This window comes from Haliaeetus albicilla, chromosome 25 (genome assembly GCF_947461875.1).
Source record: "Haliaeetus albicilla chromosome 25, bHalAlb1.1, whole genome shotgun sequence".
NCBI lineage: Eukaryota > Metazoa > Chordata > Aves > Accipitriformes > Accipitridae > Haliaeetus > Haliaeetus albicilla.
In genome coordinates this window covers 19,213,184-19,221,345 of record NC_091507.1, presented here as the reverse complement: position 1 = coordinate 19,221,345, position 8,162 = coordinate 19,213,184, and positions in this window count along the sequence as shown.

Here is an 8,162-nt window from a genome sequence, read left to right as displayed (position 1 = left end):
AGACACCCCGCTTACACTGACACAGTGACCTGGGTTAAGCTTAGCTCTACGTGGGGCAGATCTCCACCTGCTTTTTCTCAATTTTTTGCTCTCCCTGAAAGGTGGGGTGACCTGGAGAGGCATTTTGGGCTGGCCATTTGCATCTGCCTGTTTGCCAGCTCCTTTTCACCTCCTGAACACCGCAGAGAATCTGGCCTATCATTTTTCGATTATTGTCCCAAGCATAGAAGAGTACCCTCTTCACTTGTCAGCAACCAATAGGTCACAAGTTGGCTGGTTTACCAAACATGAAAACAATTTGCCAACAGCAGGGACTTGCACCCTAAAAGGAAAGAACACGATTTTAGCTGGCAGCCTTCTTGCCACCCCGAACAAAGGAGAGATATGGGGTATCAGTAGCTGCTTTTAAGTTTTCCCAAGTGCTAACTTGTTTCTGATTTTTAGGCCGTCTGTCTTTTAAGCCTTGCTTGTCTATGGCTAACAACTGCTCAGTGAGCTAATACTTCTTAAGAGCTGCTATCAGTCACCCACACTGCCCGGTCTGGAAAACAGACGTCAAGTTTTTGGTAGCTCGATCCTTATCCCACTGCATTGGTGGGATCCTGCCACTGGTGGTGAAGGGTGGAGGATTAAAGCCAAGTTATTCTGCTGCCCATTGTCAGGCTTCAGCAGTCTTAAATGTGCTGAAAGCGCCTAGATTTATTTCATTTCAAGCGATTGTAGTGCCAGCTGCATCCTATGTGAATATAGAGACAAAAATTCCTATTTATCCCTAATGGTATCTTAGTATATTCTAATTGCGTATTCTTCCTTCCCTTGTATACAGCAGCTACAGAACTCAGAAAGAAACGCCAGCAGTAGATGAAGGGGGTTTGGAAGTTATACAGACGTGTGGAGGAGGAAAAAGAAGGTTTAGGATGGACAGGAGGGAATTGCACCCTCTTCCTCCCGCTGCTCACTGCCAACACTCCCCAGCCTCCCGTCTCTGCAGCCTTTCCCGTGGATCCCCCGCTGCTTTGCGACGCTCGACCACTAAAGAAAGAAATGCCTAAGGTGGGAAGGGAACTTGTAAGGCACCGAAAGGTTGCCCTCAGCTGTGATTCACGCCGGGAAGAGTCCTTGACCCCTCACATTCGGCCCGAGAGCGCATTTTGGCGGAGACGCAGGGGTTGGGCTTGGCCGCCTGGAGTTGACGGAGTTATAACAGGAACAGTTTTGATTCTTATTAAGGCAATGAGCCGAGTGTGGTTATTTAGGGTATTTGTGGGAAGATCCACCAGGCCTGATACGAGGAGCTGCAAGTTAGGGAGTTCATTCGGCTGCCGTCACAGAGGTGGCTCGTGGGCTCTGTGATGCCCTGGGGTCACCTCCAGCTCCTGCTCATCCCTCCTGCCCCACACAGGTGTCTCAGAGACCCCAGGGTATAGCCAGTGGCACTAGACAGCTCCCTGTGGGCATCTGCCTGGAGCCCTCAAGGGCTGAGACTAATATAGTCTCTTTTTCTAGGAATGAATAGGCTGCTCCAGAGGGCAATTAAGCATCCAGGGGAGGTCAGATGAATTGCCTCTAGAGGTTCACGTTTCACTTCTTCAGTCATACCCACAGACCTTAGACTTACAACTTTCTTGCATCTTGTATAAAGACAAATCCCACTTACGCTGCAGCAAAACATGGTCTGGGCAAAGTCGGTTGCAGTCATTTTTTTTAGAACTTTCTTTTAGGATCAAGTCACAGATCGAAACTATTTACAAACCTCCATTTATCCTCTTTTTCCATTCGTACATGACCTTTCTGGTTTTGTGCTTTTCTCTCAGGTCCGCTTTTTAACAACTGCCAAAAGGACAGCTACTGATACCACGCACTGTGCCACGGCGCACACGTTTAGCCCCCAGGTGTGATTTCCAGGAGGTGAAGAGAGAGAAAACGTTGGCGCATGCACGAGTGGGCGAGCATACGCTTTATAACAACGCCGAGACGCCGAAAAGCAGTAACTGCAATGTTGATCATATCAAGGCAGCGTTACCAGGAGACACCTCACAGCACGGCAGACACACGCCGTTTGAGTCTCTTTGCCCTCTGGAAGGTGGTGGGTGTAACGTTTTACTTCTCTCTCGCGCTCAGACATGAAGGACGAGCAGCCTAACAAGGTCACGTTTGTTAGAGGCGTGCATATTTCCATCTGCTCAGGCGGATGGCAAACAAAGTGCCTGGCACAAAGCAAGACACTCTAAAAAGGGATTGTTTAAGAGGGAGTCCCTAGGCAAAGCTAGGAAGATGAGTGGTGGTTAGATACCATAGGTTGAGACAGGCACAGATACATTAAATCAAAGCCTGGTGTATTTATCGAGCAAAACAGCAAAAGCTACTTCTGATTTTCAAAATCCTTCCGGCTGTATTGCTTTCCAGGGCACTGTTAGCAACGTGGCAGAGGAGGTGCGTGAGCCCTAGCAGTGGTGTATCCCCAAAGCTGAAGGTTCACTCCTTCATTTCTAATGCAGAACCTGCCCTGCGAAACGGTTCGTGGCTACCGCTGAGCCTTTGCTAGACTTGAGCGAGCACCTTTTCATATGGTGAGTCTTAGATGAGAGATCCACAAAGACATAATGCTAGTTTAGGTTGCAGCTTGAATTTCTTTCACGGTGGAAGAAGATAGAAAAAAACCTCTCTGTCTTTGAGGTGAGAAGGCAGAGTCTGAGAAAACTCAACTCTGAACATTATTTATGCTAAATCCCTTTGAGATGAAAGCTATAGCTCCGCTTGTTTCATATCCTGGACTCAAGGATCTTCAGAGCTTGGAGGTTTCAAAACCTAGTGTCTTACAAAATCTGGTATCTTGAATCTACCATCATAATAGAAATGAAGATGTCCATTAGGTTCAATGTTAAAAACATTTTCTTTGCTTAAATATTATTTTGGGTAAACATATTAAATAGCTGACTGTTTGTACATGCTTAGATAAGGCATGGGGATTGCAAAGGAGCAGAGAAGAGCGGTGTGTCTAAAGAATAAAATGATCCTTTAATATTTTTCTTTTCAGATTTCCAGGAACATTTAGTAATTAGTGTGGAAAGGACATGAGCAGAGAATAAGGAAGACACAGATGAAATTTTCCTTTGAGGCATCACTAGGTTGTGTTTTGTGATGATATGCAGTTAAAGGTAGATCTTCTTGCATCCTGTTTCGGTTTTACTCAGGTTTAAGGCAATTGCACTATCCTTTGTTGGCTCCTGAGAAATGCAACTTTTAATTGAATACACACCATCATTTTGAATCAGCATCTATATTTCCTTTCCATAGAATGCTTTCTGCAAATTTTGCAGATCTGGCATTTTCCAAGGATGCCTATATCAAAAAATACACACTAAACTCAACTAACGCTTGCCGAGACTGCTGTCTTAATGGCAGACAACAAGAGATGTTGCTGCTTCTGGGGCCAAGATCCCTCTCCTCCCTGCCTGCCTTTGATGCTGATGTCTCAGTGAAGAGGAACAGCACGGCCTGAAAAGAGATGTTTGACTTTTAGCCATCAGAGTAATGGTCAGTGGTACCAGAAAGGAGCCCGCTGACACAGCAGTGAAAAGCCGAACGAAGCCAGGTCCTCTGCTAGGGACTGACTCGGGATACATCTCCATGGCTGGACACAAGCAGATGGATCGTGTAGTGATGGCTCGCCTGGAAAAACGACTCGGCCACCCTCTAACTCCTGGGATGGATGGGCAGAGGCATTGGCACATTAGCGGAGGTCTGAGTGAGCGGGTCCACGTGCATGTGTCCAGCCTGTTCCCAATGGGTTCCTGCAGCCTAGGGACCGCTGGGAGCCATCACGGGTGCTGCGGGAGGGGTGAGGAGCAGCAGCTGTGGGGGAAGCCCCATGCCAGACAAAATACGCGTTTGGCTTCAGAGCCAAGAAGATTGTCCAGCACCTACTCGAATAGTGCACTGTATCATCCTACCAAGGGTTTTCCTGGAAATCCTTTTCAGACTCCCAGATGACTTGCAGACAGCTTTAGTTGCCGTCATTGGTGTAGACTGACAGTAGGCAGGTTGCTAAAAATTGAACAGGGCATAAAATTTCAGCCATGCCAGAAGAGAGATGACATTCTCCAACATTAAGAGCAAATACTGTTTGACACATATAGCCAGAGAAATTAAGAGCTACTTAACTCGCTTTCTGCAGATGCTAGGGTATGGATATACAGTAAGAGCAAATTCTTAATGCCTGGGAATGGCTCCTAAAGCCAATGTTTATCTTTTACTTAGGTTCATTAATAGCTGATGACAGACACATGACGGTGGATAACCACCGCACGCCTTAATCGATGTCAAAGCCTTACACAGCTCCTCCTGGTTTGTTTGGCTCACTTGAAGAGGACTATCAGCAGCAATTCATCACCTCCGCAGAAGGGCTGATAGGCAGCAGAGAGCATTCTCGGAAACTCAGCTCCTGGGGAGGGATGGCAAAGTTCGGCTCTGCACAAGCAGCCGCGAGGTCAGCAGCAGTAGTCAGGAAGGCATTTCGGGGGCCAAAGTCCCCTGCTGTCGTGCCGAGGGAGTCACCGTAAGATACGAGAGAATAGCACGGCAGAGCCTGTCTCCAGGATGAACTCAGTGAAACGAGACCACTTCGCTCTCCTTCTCTTTCACACGGAATTGCAGGCACTTTGGGAGGAGTGGATTTGCCTTTTATTTCTTTCACATTTAACAACCCAAGGTCTTGACTTCTTGACCCTTTGGAGGGCTTCGAAGGACTCAACCATGAGAATAAGTAATAGCCAGCTGTTCAGAGACCATGATGGTAACCAGAAGAATAGACTGGGCCCAAAGTGGTACGCTTCCCTGGACTGAACTGGTCAGGACATGAAAGGGGATAGCGATCCCCTGATGCCAGAGGTCCTGAATGGCAGACCCTGGTTTGCACAAAGCCATTTCACAGTTTAATGGTAGCCCTCTGTATTTGCTGATATATGAAAGCATGAGATATTGAAGGTGCAAATAAGGAGCGTTAGCATCCTTTACTTGGCTAACAGGGAAATTTTTAAGCAAGGATTCATGTTCATTAATAAGTCTCATAATTATTCTTCATCATAAAATAAATTGATTTCAGGAGCTTTTCCATGGTATATGAGACTATGCTGAAATAATCCATGCTAACTGGAATCCCCTTAAAAGCAATAGCCACATTTATTATTAAATAAATATTTTTAATTACTGCAGCACTCAGGAGGTGGCCAAGTCAGTGGCTCAGTTGTGCTGGGTGCTGTGCAAAAACAAAGCAAAAAGGAGCACTCAAAATCTCAGCGCACAGTTAAACACCAGCTTGCTCCATGTTGTAAGCTGGGATAACCATCCCTCTGCAGTGATCCTGTGGTTTGCGTACATTTAAAAAATGTCTCCTGTTATGTGCCTTGGTTAAAATTATGAGGGAAAGACTTTAGAGGAAAGATTCCTGTATTCTTTACCGGAGTGTGTGGTTTCTTCGATCCATACGCATCTCCTGACTCTATTCTGAAGAACAAATCAGAGCTTCATTTGAAGGCTTGTCCACCGACTGATTTATCTGTTAACTGAACAAGCACTCTCCCAAACTGTGCTCAAAATAGTATTGCTTCCCATACACAGATTATTCCCAGTACTTTGTTCTCCTTAATCATGAGACTGAACTCTTCTTGTTTCTTGAGTCTCTCAGGCAGATTGCATGATCTCTTATCAAGAGAAAAAAGGTGAAATAAGAATCATGTTACAACCCAAATGTAGCAGGAGGCTTCTGTCGAGCTCTCCTGTTTATTTTAGTCATTTGGCCACCTTCCCACACCAGATAATGCTGATCTGAGGCATAAGTTGTGGGCTCTGTGTGGTGGTAGAGATACGCTAGCCAAGAAACTCTTTTTGGGGAAAAGCCCACAGATATGAGTCACGCTCGAAATTCACTGGCCACCTCCGTTAACCTGCCGTACTGGTTTTGATTCTGATCTCTTGGGAGTGGATGGCTGCAAACACAGAGACTTAGCTCGAAACCTTCTGACCATGACAGCTTCCCATGGCGCAAGCAGCTTTCTGTGATACCACAGATTGGCTTTCTGTGGCCACTCCACCTAGAAGATCCTCTGCCAACCTCCCCACCTTTGGCAGTAATTTCCAATGCCACGTTCCCACTTCACTTGCGCTCCTAGGTTTGCTTGTGGGGAGCACACGCTGAACCAAGCAGGGGAACCAGTTGGGTTATATTATTATTTTTTTAAGAGTGTTTTTAGGTGGCTCGGTTCTCTCAGTACAGACTCAGGCAGAGCTGTATCAGCCCAGCTGAGCCAGCTGTGCTCTGTGTAGCGGTAGTGGGGCTGAGTGTTTTGGGGGCTCGGGCGAGAGGAGAGGTGGAGTGGGGTTTGCTGACAGTGGCATGGTCATGGGGAGAGTTATCCATGGAAACATGCACCATACTGAAAAGATCGGCTAGATTTGCCACTTGTGAATGTTGCTTTGTGAAGGGAAATGAACCTGTGAGTGAGCGATAGAATGGATTTGGGAGACTGGAAAAAAGGCAAATTAATTACCTCAGGGAAACCTCCTCAAAGCTTTCATTTTGGGGAAGTCAAGATATACCAAACAGGGATGTCTAGGCTTGCACAAGTAAGATATACAAGCCTTTGAGGTAGCAAGCCCTAGCAGTATGTCCTCATGCAAGGCGAAGGTGCAATGCTTGCATGAGGCTGCATACTTGTACTTGCTTAATCCGGCCAGCTTCTTACACAGAGGCAGGGGAGGCTGTGATGTAGAGTACAGCTTCATCTAGAGCACGTCCCTGGTGAAATTAAGCATTGACAGTCCATCTAACCTTCAGGCTACCTTGTACCTGCACTGCTTATCTCCACGTGAGACACACTGAGCTGACAAATGCCACAATCATATCTTCACTGCATTTTTTTAATGACAGTTTAACCCATCCCTTTTTCTTTATTTGATAATCATGGAAAGTGATTGATCCCTCAGGCACACGGTCACTGGAGTGCTTAAGGCTTCATTTTGGGATGCAGAAGGTAGGGCAACTGAGGCAGCTAGAGAGTATGACAGATTACTGTAGACAGTCTAGGTTACAGCTGCCACCTTAAGAGGCAGTGCCTGTTGGCCAAAATAAGGCAGATGTAGCCTGACAGGTTAGACTGGGTCTCAGGTAGCCTCCCACAAGCTCTTTCATTTGTCTGTGGTGGTAAAGTTGCTCTATCATAATTTACAAATGCCATATGTGACCTGCTATACGTCTCGGGTCTCCTCATGCCCTTGCTCCCCGTCATGTGCCTGTAGCTATAACTTCACTTTTAAAGTGCTGAAGAGCTGTAACAGGCATTTCTGTGACACATACATGTGTCTGAAAGCCTGGGCCCCGAAGTTGTTTATTTATAGGCTACTAGACATGCTTGGCTCCTATTTCTGAAACAGGCACTTCCCCATCACATTTGTGACCATCGTGACCCATGCTCAGCTCCCGCAGTTTAGGTTTTCTGCTCTCTTTTGCCACCCCGTATTAGAAGACCTAAGGTGGTGGAACCAAAATGAGCTTCTCCAGAAGGGGAGAACCACAGGCAGAGGTTTAGCTCTCGTACAGGAGAAAGATTTGTAAGGGCAAGGACTCAGCCATCAACAGTAGGTGGGGGACCCCAATGCCCCAACTTAAGCCCTGGGAAAGAAGAAGCCTTTGCAGGCAGGAGCAGAGCTGTACAGTGCACAGCAAATAAGTAGATCAAGGAGAGATGTATGTAAGGCAGGCCCTGAGCAGAGGCTTTGGGTTTTTTTTGGATCACTGTTTTTGACTGATGATACGGACACTATGTCTCCGGATCAAAAGGGAATGAAAAACAATCCAAAACCAGCTCCAAACCTCCCTCAAGTACTCCAGTATTCTCAATGAACTTCTGCAAAGTGAAGAAAAAAGCAAAAATAAAATACAGAGAGCTGAAAAAAAGAGCCCACATAATTCTCTGAATACAGGCTGCCTCACAGCTGAAATTCCCCAAGCCAACCCATGTTTCACTAGCAAACAAACAAGTGGGAACATCGGCCTTTTTGCAAGAGTTTGGGTGAAAATCCTGCTACGTCTTCTCTCTCTGCTTAGCAGACCGGACAGTGTGATCATCCATGTGGACTTCACCCAAATCCAACAGGGACGTCCC